Source organism: Grammomys surdaster, unplaced genomic scaffold (genome assembly GCF_004785775.1).
Source record: "Grammomys surdaster isolate TR1022 unplaced genomic scaffold, NIH_TR_1.0 64, whole genome shotgun sequence".
Classification (NCBI taxonomy): domain Eukaryota; kingdom Metazoa; phylum Chordata; class Mammalia; order Rodentia; family Muridae; genus Grammomys; species Grammomys surdaster.
In genome coordinates this window covers 13589924-13599488 of record NW_021604566.1, presented here as the reverse complement: position 1 = coordinate 13599488, position 9565 = coordinate 13589924, and the positions used below count along the sequence as shown (strand labels likewise).

Below are 9565 nucleotides of genomic sequence, written 5' to 3'. Positions count from 1 at the left end.
TTTTTTTTTTTAAAGATTATTTGCTTTGTTTTTTTTAACTTTATTTATTTATTTATTATAAGTACACTGTAGCTGTCTTCAGACACCCCACAAGAGGGCATCAGATCTCATTGCAAATGGTTGTGAGCCACCATGTGGTTGCTGGGATTTGAACTCATGACCTCTGGAAGAGCAGTCAGTGCTCTTAACCACTGAGCCATCTCACCAGCCCAAGACTTTATCTTTTAAAAATGAAGGAAAGAGAAGAGAGCTGGGAGGATGAGGGGAAGAAGGGAAAGAGAAAGGCAGGAAGACTGTCATGAGTTAAGTAGTGAATTCCAGGACAGCCTGGGCTATAGAATAAAAACCTTCCACACTTCTAAAATGAAGAGAAGTAAGAAACGAATGGAGAATGAGCAAGAGAAGGAAGTTGGATGTGGTGACTTATGGCTCTAATTCCAGCACTTGGGAACTTGAGACTGGGGAATTTCTGTGAGTTCTTGACCATCCTGGGCTGCATGGTAAAATTACAGGTAAACCTGCACTATAGATTACGACCTTGCCTTACCTCTTCCCATAACAAAGAAAAGGGGAAGAAGGAGGGGATGAAGAGGCAGGAAAGAAAGAATAATAAATAGATAAATTTATTTATTTATAATAAATAAAAATAATATAAATAAAAATTTATTTAAAAATAAATAAATAAATAAAGATAATGTTGGAGATTTTCAAAAGCACAAGGAAGGATAAGAAGAAAATACAGTTTAGTGTGTGGTACCAACCATCCCACAAAGAGGCCTGAACTACTAGTGTAGTCCATGATTTCTCTGGGTCTGCAGACAAGGGTTTCCTCCATGCAAACTCCTTGAGCCACAGTGCTTGTCTCTGTACAGTCAGAAGCATAGATGAACACAGACGCCTGAGTGCAGAGGATGCTTAGTTGTAGGCTCTATGGAAAGCTGGAAGCTCCCCAACTCTCTCTTGGGTTTGGCTTCTGAAGTTCTCATGTTTTCTGGTTTCATGTCATTGTATCTGAAGTAATTCTCTCACATGAACGCACCACTCACCACGCCAGAATTTGTGTGGTTTGAGGCAATTTTCTACTGAGGACATTTTGGGCATTTTGGCCATCCTTTAGGGAAAGTAGTTTGGAACTAGTTTCCAGGGCTGAAGGATCCAGGGAAGAATGCTCTTCAGGGGCAAGACTGAAGCCACTAATGGGAGACAACAAAAGGACATCTACCTTCATAAGGAGCCATTCCCCACTGAGACATTTCTAATTGTGTCTTTTCAGTGTACAAATAAAACGACCTCCAAAACAGCTTACAAAAATTCATCACCAACACAGCATTTCAGGAACCTTCTACCAAAGCCTGGGGGCTTAAGGGTATTTCTCTGTAGTAAATTCTGATGAGCTGGTGAAATTGGGAAGCCAGAAATGCTCTGTTTCTGAACATCTGAGACTTGGAGCAAGAAAAGAGCAGAATTCAGTCACTAAGTTTTGTAGCAGAGACTCATAAGCACTACATTCAGAAACAGAGTGGCACAAATCGGCTGACCCAAGCTCGGCAGGTACAGCTAGAAAACTAAGTTCTACTTTTCTGATCCAGTAGGTTAAGTCTGGCACTTTTCGGTGGATGGCAACTTTTAATGAACTGGCACATGTGTCCATCCCTTACAGACTTTAGGACCAAGATTTCAGAAGGCTTTCATGTCTTACCTGTCACCTCATTCTAGGAACAAGAGACAGATTCATGAACATGGGCACATACACACACAGAGACTACCCACTTCCTGGTCTAGTTTCACAATGGACTAAAAATTAATTCTTAATTTTACATCTTTTCAAAAATAGGTTTGCTCTTACTTTACGTGGCTGAGGTTTCTGCCTACATGTATTTTCATGCACCATCTATGAGCAGTGATGACCAATGCCACGAGAAAACACTGGTTCCCCCAGCACTGCAATTATAGACAATTGGGAGCCCACATTTGGGTGCTAGGGTTTGAAACCAGGTCCTCTGCAAAAGCAGCCAGTGACTGTAATTGCTGAGCTATCCCAGCAGCCACTAATTTTATAGTTTGTTAATATCATTAAAATTGGTTATTTTTTAACCAAATGTGAGCAACTCTAAGGCAAATCACTATGGATCACTGTGCAGTTCAGATCCTCACAACCTGAGTGTATGGTGCTGCTCAGTTACTGCCCTGAAGTTACTGGAGCCTCACTGCGGCAAGAGAGGGTGAGGTGGAGATGCAGCCTATGACCTAGCCCTCCATGAACAATCTTCAAAGCTGACAGGAGAGAGAAGGCAATGACAGAGTGCTATGTTGCATCTCAGGTTCTGTGTGCTGATGGCAACAAGTGAACATCAAGGTTGTCGGAAGGGAATCTGTGCTGGTCAAAGGGAACGTGGAGCATGCTAGAGTATGAAGTAGAAAAAAGAAGACATTGTAGGCCAGGAACAGCAGACATGAAACCTTGAAGAACAGAGATGCTCTGGTGATTTGAATGGATGAATGAATGAATGAACGAACGAACGAATGAATGAATGAATGAATAGCCCCAATAGGCTCATATGTTTGAAAACTTGGTCTTCCAGAACTGTTTTGGATTAATGACCTTACTAGAGAAGGTCTAATACAGCCTTGGGTACAATGTTGTGGTTTCAAAAGACTTATTTCCTAGTATCTCTCTGTTCCCTTCTTGTGGAACAGGATGTGAATTCTTAGCTGTTGCCGCTATAATGCCTTTGCTTTGTTGTCATGGATTCCAACTCTCTGAAACTGTAAGAGAATGAAAGGTTTTCTCTAGTGACTTGTGTTGGTCATGGTGTCTTATAGCAATAGAAAAGTACTAAGGCAACAACAAGCTGAGAAACTGGTGTGAAGGAGATCTTTAGTCACATTTTACCCTGGACAACTGGTCTTGGAACCTCACCTTGGTTTATGTTACCAGACAAAATTACCAAAGCTGGGGTACAGGTGTCATGTCTATAATCTCAGCATTTAGGTACCTAAGACAAGACAGTTGATAAGAGCTCAACCTAGATTGCATAGTGAATTCTGACCAGCCTGAACTACATAATAATACCCTATTTCCTCAGGGATCATTGATCACCAGCCTGCGGTTCTGTGTTTCCACCTTACTGCTGGAGTGTCAGAACGGTGCTCAGGGAAGCAAATCACAAAGGTGCTAAACTATGTCCCTTTCTCCCCGTTGGGGTGCTAGGCTTGTGAGACAAAGCAATGCTGTACAGGGTAAACACAGCCTAAGGTACCTAGGTATCTATACCTGATGTTTAGTTCTGAAAATCAGTCTGAATCCTCAAGTGACTTATATAAAACAGTATGCATAATATTCAAATGTATACATATGTTTCTGGCCACTTAAAATTACTTGTAGATTAATTGTAAGACAAATCTAATGTAGATGCTATGTAGATAACTGTTATACTATCTAATTTAATGAATCTAATAGTTATAGAATAAATGAAAATGACGACAGTCTGTGTATGGTATGTACATAGGAAATTTATTTTTCAAACATTTTGATTCTTGGCTGATTGAATTTGAGAGTGCAAAGTCTACCAACTTACTGCATATAAGCATCATTGAAATTTAAAATAACTAATTCAATATGATTTAATAACCAATCTAATCAATAATATCAATTCCACTTTTCTCAGGTGGTACTAGTTTAATAACTATGGAATAAATTTGTTTTTATCGGGAACTCATTAACAAACTTTAAAATTTTTATTTTATTATTTATTTTACTTTATGTGTATGAGTGTTTTGCCTGCATCTATATGTCTGTACCACATGCATGCTGAGTCCAAAAAGGTCAGAAAATGCCATCAGAGGCCCTGGAATTGGAGTTGCAGATGGTTGTGAGATGCCATATGTGTGCTAGAAATGGAACCTGAGCTGTCTGAACAGACAGGCAGTACTCCTAACCTCTAAGCCATCTCTTCATACCAAAACTATATATATTTTTAGTGAATTTCTATTGTATATTCAGTGCTGGGTGTGGCTACAGTACCAGCTGTGAACTGCCAAACCAGGAAAGGGGTCTGGGCCATACGTGTCCTAGTGAAGAGATTACAGACTGAGTACTGTGATGGTAAGGTTAACCTATCACCTTTCTCTATTTTGCAAATGGACAGGTCTCCCTTCCATGGGGGGGGGGGGGGGTGTCTGATCTGTGTGTGTATGGGGCAGGCATAGATCCAGGTTGTCTTATTCTTTTATTTTCAGCTGCTTGTAACAGATTGCTAAGCTGACACTTTAGGCATAAAAAAAAATCAAAGTCTATATTGATCATGCTTTTGAAAATCCTTGCACGTGTTTTTGCTCAACCAAGGACAAAGAGATATGTGTATATAAGTGTGACAAAAATAAACCCACTTTGCAACCTAGAATTCATTGTTCAAATTACCCAAGTAATAATAGCTTGTGGGAGAAACTCTTCATAGTTTTTAAAGAGTGTGTTCTCACGTAATCCTCACATCAGGCCCAGGGAGTTCCCACACTTTTAAACCCCTATTCTTCAAAAGGGTATACTGAGGTAGAGGCTAAGTAACTCACTCCACGTCACATAGCCAGTAAGTACTATCACCTGGGATCCCACCATCCTCCCACAGAAGGGTGACCAGATCAGTGTCAGAAGACATACAGGTTATCTTGATGTTATACGATGCCAACCTGACCACACCTAGCATCCTGCATCACAGCAGGGACTGGCTGCTCACTGCTCTGAGGGTGGAGCCTAGAACTGCCCACACTTAACCTGAACCCACAAAGCCAGTCCAGAGCAAGTGGTTGCAGGTCTGTGAAAGCAAAGAATCTGCACCCATGGCCTCTGGGGATTCCTCTGTTTAGATCAACATACAATTGCACTCACCTGTAGGAAGGTAAGAAAACTTCAAGCTCTCTATAAAATCTCTCTTAAACACTGTTGTTGTCATGAGAAAGGGAAAGACTTTAAAGGTACATGACGTATTAAATTATGAGATGGTGTGACATTTTCCTATTGCATCCTATTATTTCCTGGTCTGATTTACACATTGTACATGCAGACTGTGCACATGTGTGATGTGATGTGCTTCATGAAAGACACGGAAGCAAGTGCTGCTTCTCGGGTGATGTGTCTACATTTTCGGTAGACACATTTCAACCTGTTGTAAGTACACAATGGAAACAAGCTGAACCTCTTGTAAAGGCTCCCTTTGCTACTCATCAAATAACAGCTTTGGAAAGATTCTATGATTCACCGCATTTTCCTTTAAAATAAATCCCACAACCTGAAATTAGACGTCCCTCAACATTTAAACGTAAATGGCATACTGTAAATATTTAAAAAAAAAAGAAAAAAGAAAAAGAAGGAGCTCTCCTTTATTGGTTGTATGAAACCCAAGCAAAGAACAGTATGAAACGGTGCTAATGGAAGTCATTCCCTTAAAGAGAAGGCAAAATAGAAGCTTCTAGAATAGGGCTGAATTACCCAGTATGTTTCAAAGAATTAATGTGTGGTTGTCAGAAGATTATGCCTAATGATACTCTCCTTTGGAGGCTATGAAAGACTGACATCTGAGAGATGAGAGAAATTGCTGGCAAAGATACAATTGATAACCATCACCTTTGCTCTCCATCACAGGTGCTGAGGGCCAGCCACCATCAGCTGGAAAAGGTGAATTTGGCAAATGACATGAAGATTCTTCAAGGCAGAATCATTGCAGGGAAGCTTCAAAGGTACTCATCAAAGCTTTGTCTCTTAACTACTTGAACCAGGGACCTCCTGGGTGCTGTGTGACACTTTGGCTAGTGGATGGGGAAGCTTAGGAACTAAAGGGAATCAGAGTTCGTGGTCCAATCCATTCTTATGTCATTCCCCATCTTGGTGGAGAGAGTCAGAGTGGCCTCGAAGGTGGCAGAGTCATATCTTGATATCAGTTCTCAGGAATGCCACAAACCGCATAATAAATAGGACTCTAAAGAGACACAGGACTTAACCTCATATGGTTCTCAAAACCTAGGTAGATTTCTGCCTTGAATGAGTCAGAAAATGAATGGCAGGCCAGCCAGGCACCCCAGTATACTGCAATATCAGTAGTGCACAGATGTCACATGTTCTGTCCACAGCTTGCCTTCATGCTTTCTTATCTACAAGAGGTAGCACTAGAATGGTGTGGGAGCAGGGAGAACTGTGGGGAGCCGCCATAGCAATTAGACATTGGCCTCGAGAACACACTGAGGAGTTGGATTTCCAGGAGTCTACACTCCAACAAGCTGTTCCTAGGATGTCCAATTCAACCCCAGCCCTAGCTTACACAGTATAAATTGCTGAGTTCTTTTTGTCTCAGATTTCTCCTCTTTAGCATCCTTCATCTTTTGTTTGGTTTTCCTTCAAAGGCTTGCATTGAGCCAGGTTGTCTTGGAAACAGTCCTCTAATCACTAGAAAGTTCATGAATCTCACGCAGGAAGAGAAAACAAAACAAAATCTTCCATTCTGTCTGAATTTCAGGTCTGTCTTCTGAGGGGTGTTTTTGTATTCCATTCTCTTATCCATGACAGTGAAAAGGGAATGGTTGGAAGGTTCTTGGCACCCAGTGTGACTTGAATGTCTCAGTATTCAATCTCAGACACTCGCCACCAGTTTCTCTGTCTGGGACGTCACTATGAAAGTCAGGCTACTCCAGTTGTCAACTGCAAGCGGAGTCAATAGAAAGCTCAGCTGTTGGAAAGGAGCCTTCCTTATGTTAAAACTGGGAGTAGCTGGGAAGAGTGGCACATGCCTGCAATCCCAGGATCCAGACGATGAGGAAACATTGTATCCAGAGTGCAAGGGGGGGCCAGGGCTACCTGGCCACAACACCTGATCTCAAGAAACGCAAATGCCCCTGACTTCGGGAGGAAATCATTTCCAAACAGAAAAACACATGCTTTATCCTAAGGCTCATGCTTACGAGAAAGTTCTCTCCTCCATGTCTTTACGAATCTCAAGGCCAATGTGTCTGCATTTCTCTGAGACCAAAGTTGCCATCAAGTATGATGCCACTGAAAATTAACTACAGAGGAGATAAGAACATTAAGCATTGCTTTCCCGAGGGACTACTGAAGCCAGCTACCCCATAGCATCCCTTATTATTATGAAATGTCCACGTTTCTGGAAGTCTATTGCTTTTATCGAAGCAGTAACTTCTCATTTCACACTTTCCTCTCTGTAATGAGAAATTTTCCCCTTTAAGTTTCGTACCCTTTTTGGTTTTCAGTGTATTCTTTTTATGAGGAAGTAGATTGTTTTCTTTACTGTTGGATCGAGTCCTTTGGTCAACTTTAACATGCAGGACACGTATTTCTTAGCAATCTGCCGGCTCCCTGCAGAGCTGGTTCCAATCTTCTTTTTCCATCTTTGGACAGAAAAATTCAAACATCAGGTCTGACTGGCTGTCCCTCCTGACCCACTTCTGCATTCATAAACCTGGTCTTCCTGTGCAGGGAGTTTTGTAGAAAGAAATAGGTCCTGTTAGAGCGGGTCTGGACAATTGAGAACATTTTACTGACAGTTGTGGCCTGTGCCATTTTCTTTGCTTCTCTATTCATGCCATTCCTGGAGAGTGTTTCTTTCCTTACTGTTGCTGAGTGTTAAGAGCTGCTTGTTCAGAATAGGGAGGAGCTTCAGCCTGTAGAAGTGCTAGCCTCTGATGCCTAATGCATGTGTTTGATTCCCAAAACCATGTAAATATGAAAGAGGCCAGTCCACAAAGTTGTCCCCACATCTGAAGCATATTCATGTCCTTCCAACTAATAAGGTTAAATACATGTGTACATACAAACGCATGTGTACACACACACACACAGGAGCCACTTGGACTGAGAGCATAGCTAGAACACATTCCTAGGGTGAACAAGGTCTCAGTTCATTCTCCAGCATCACTAAGTAAATCTGCTTCCCCAGTTTTAGAAGTTCTCATTACCACCAAACTCAACCAATAGAACCAGGAGGTGCTATAGGCCAACCTCAGGCACCTCCCGAATTGCTCTGTTAGTTACTTGGCTTGCCGTGGTGGCACTCTTGACAGGAACAACCTAAGGGAAGGCAGGTTATCGTGACTCACAGTTTCAGGCCTGCCATGGCAGGCCACAGTGGCAGCAGAGCTTTATCTGTGGGATGAGAACTCACAGAATAAACTCATTTACATCTTGGAAGTTCAGGAAGAGTGTTTGGGTGGCACTAGAAGCAGATAACACCTTCAAGGGTCTGCCCTGAGTGGCCTGTATCAACTGTAGGGCCTGTTCTAAGCCTCCCAGAGAATGTCAGTAGTTTGGACCAAGTATCCAAACCTATGGGCCTGTGAAAGACATTTAACACTTAAGCCTCATCAGCTGGGTTGCCAGAAGACTGACTTTTTAAAACAAAATGTTTTATTTTTATTTTATGGATGTGGGTATTTTGCCTGCATGCCTGGTGCCCACAGAGACAGAGAGATGTCAACTGGAATTGCAGTCAATTGTTACCTACATGTGAATGCTGAGAATTGAATCCAGTTCCTCTGCAAGAGCAGCAACTGCCCTTAAATGTTGGGTCATCCTGAAAAGACATTTAAATTTATTTTTCAAATTGCTTAGTAGGGGTGGGTGTGTGTGTGTGTGTAACAGAGAGAGAGAGACACGAACAGAGACGGAAAGAAACAAAGGGTATTTGTGGTACTACACAGATGTGTCTTTCCAGCCCCTAGAAAGCTGGGTTTTCTTCTAAGGACAGAAAAATTGTGATATGAAAGTCAACAAAAGAACACTGAGAACTGTTTCAGGACATTTGGGAACTTTAGGATTAACGTGGAAAGTACTCCCACGTGGGAACAGATAGTTAACTTTCATTGAGCACTGTTTCCTGTCAGATTAGAAATGGCTGGTATCGTCCCTTCTGGGCTCTGCCAAGGCACTGTTGGACAAGGTTGGGTGGACCTAGATGGGTTAGCTTGTGATACTGGCTAAGCTGTCTGTAAGGAAATGAAGGCCTTGTGTAACACTGTTGGTGGCTGCTTGCCTTTGTTATGACAGGGTCTCATAGTGCAGGCTCCCATCAAACGCACTATGTAGCCTTATATTTCTGACCTTGCGACTTACCGCCCACATGTTGAGATTTTAGGGCCACTAACCCCAGTTTTAACGTTTTGAGGATTGAACCCAGGGCTTTGTGCATGTTGGAAAGCACTACACCCACAGTCTTAACGATACCTAACTGGAATGGAAATTTAAAAACATATTTTGTTCTATTTACTTAGTATGTGAGTGTGCTTGTGTGTGTGCATGCACACACATATGTGTGTGTGTGTGTGCACCCACACACATACAGATGTGGGAGTCAGTTCTCTCCTTTTACCATGTGGGTCTTGGAGAGCAAAATCTGGTTGTCAGGCTTGGCAACAAAAGACTTAATTCCAGTGAACCATTTTGCCACCAAGGTAGACATTTTTTCAAATTGTTTATTATCTCTGTGTGTGTGTGTGTGTGTGTGTGTGTGTGTGTGTGTGAGAGAGAGAGAGAGAGAGAGAGAGAGAGAGAGAGAGAGAGAGAGAG

At 42.0% G+C, this 9565-nt stretch overlaps 1 protein-coding gene across 1 annotated transcript in view; it reads left to right on the top strand.

The window, feature by feature from the left end:
• Sulf1 (sulfatase 1) overlaps positions 1 to 9565 on the top strand; it is a 133544-nt gene that overhangs the window by 5943 nt on the left and 118036 nt on the right. The window contains exon 2 of the mRNA XM_028769232.1: positions 5639 to 5733. The gene's annotated coding sequence lies outside the window, so the exon portion shown is untranslated. The remainder of the gene's footprint in view (positions 1 to 5638; positions 5734 to 9565) is intronic.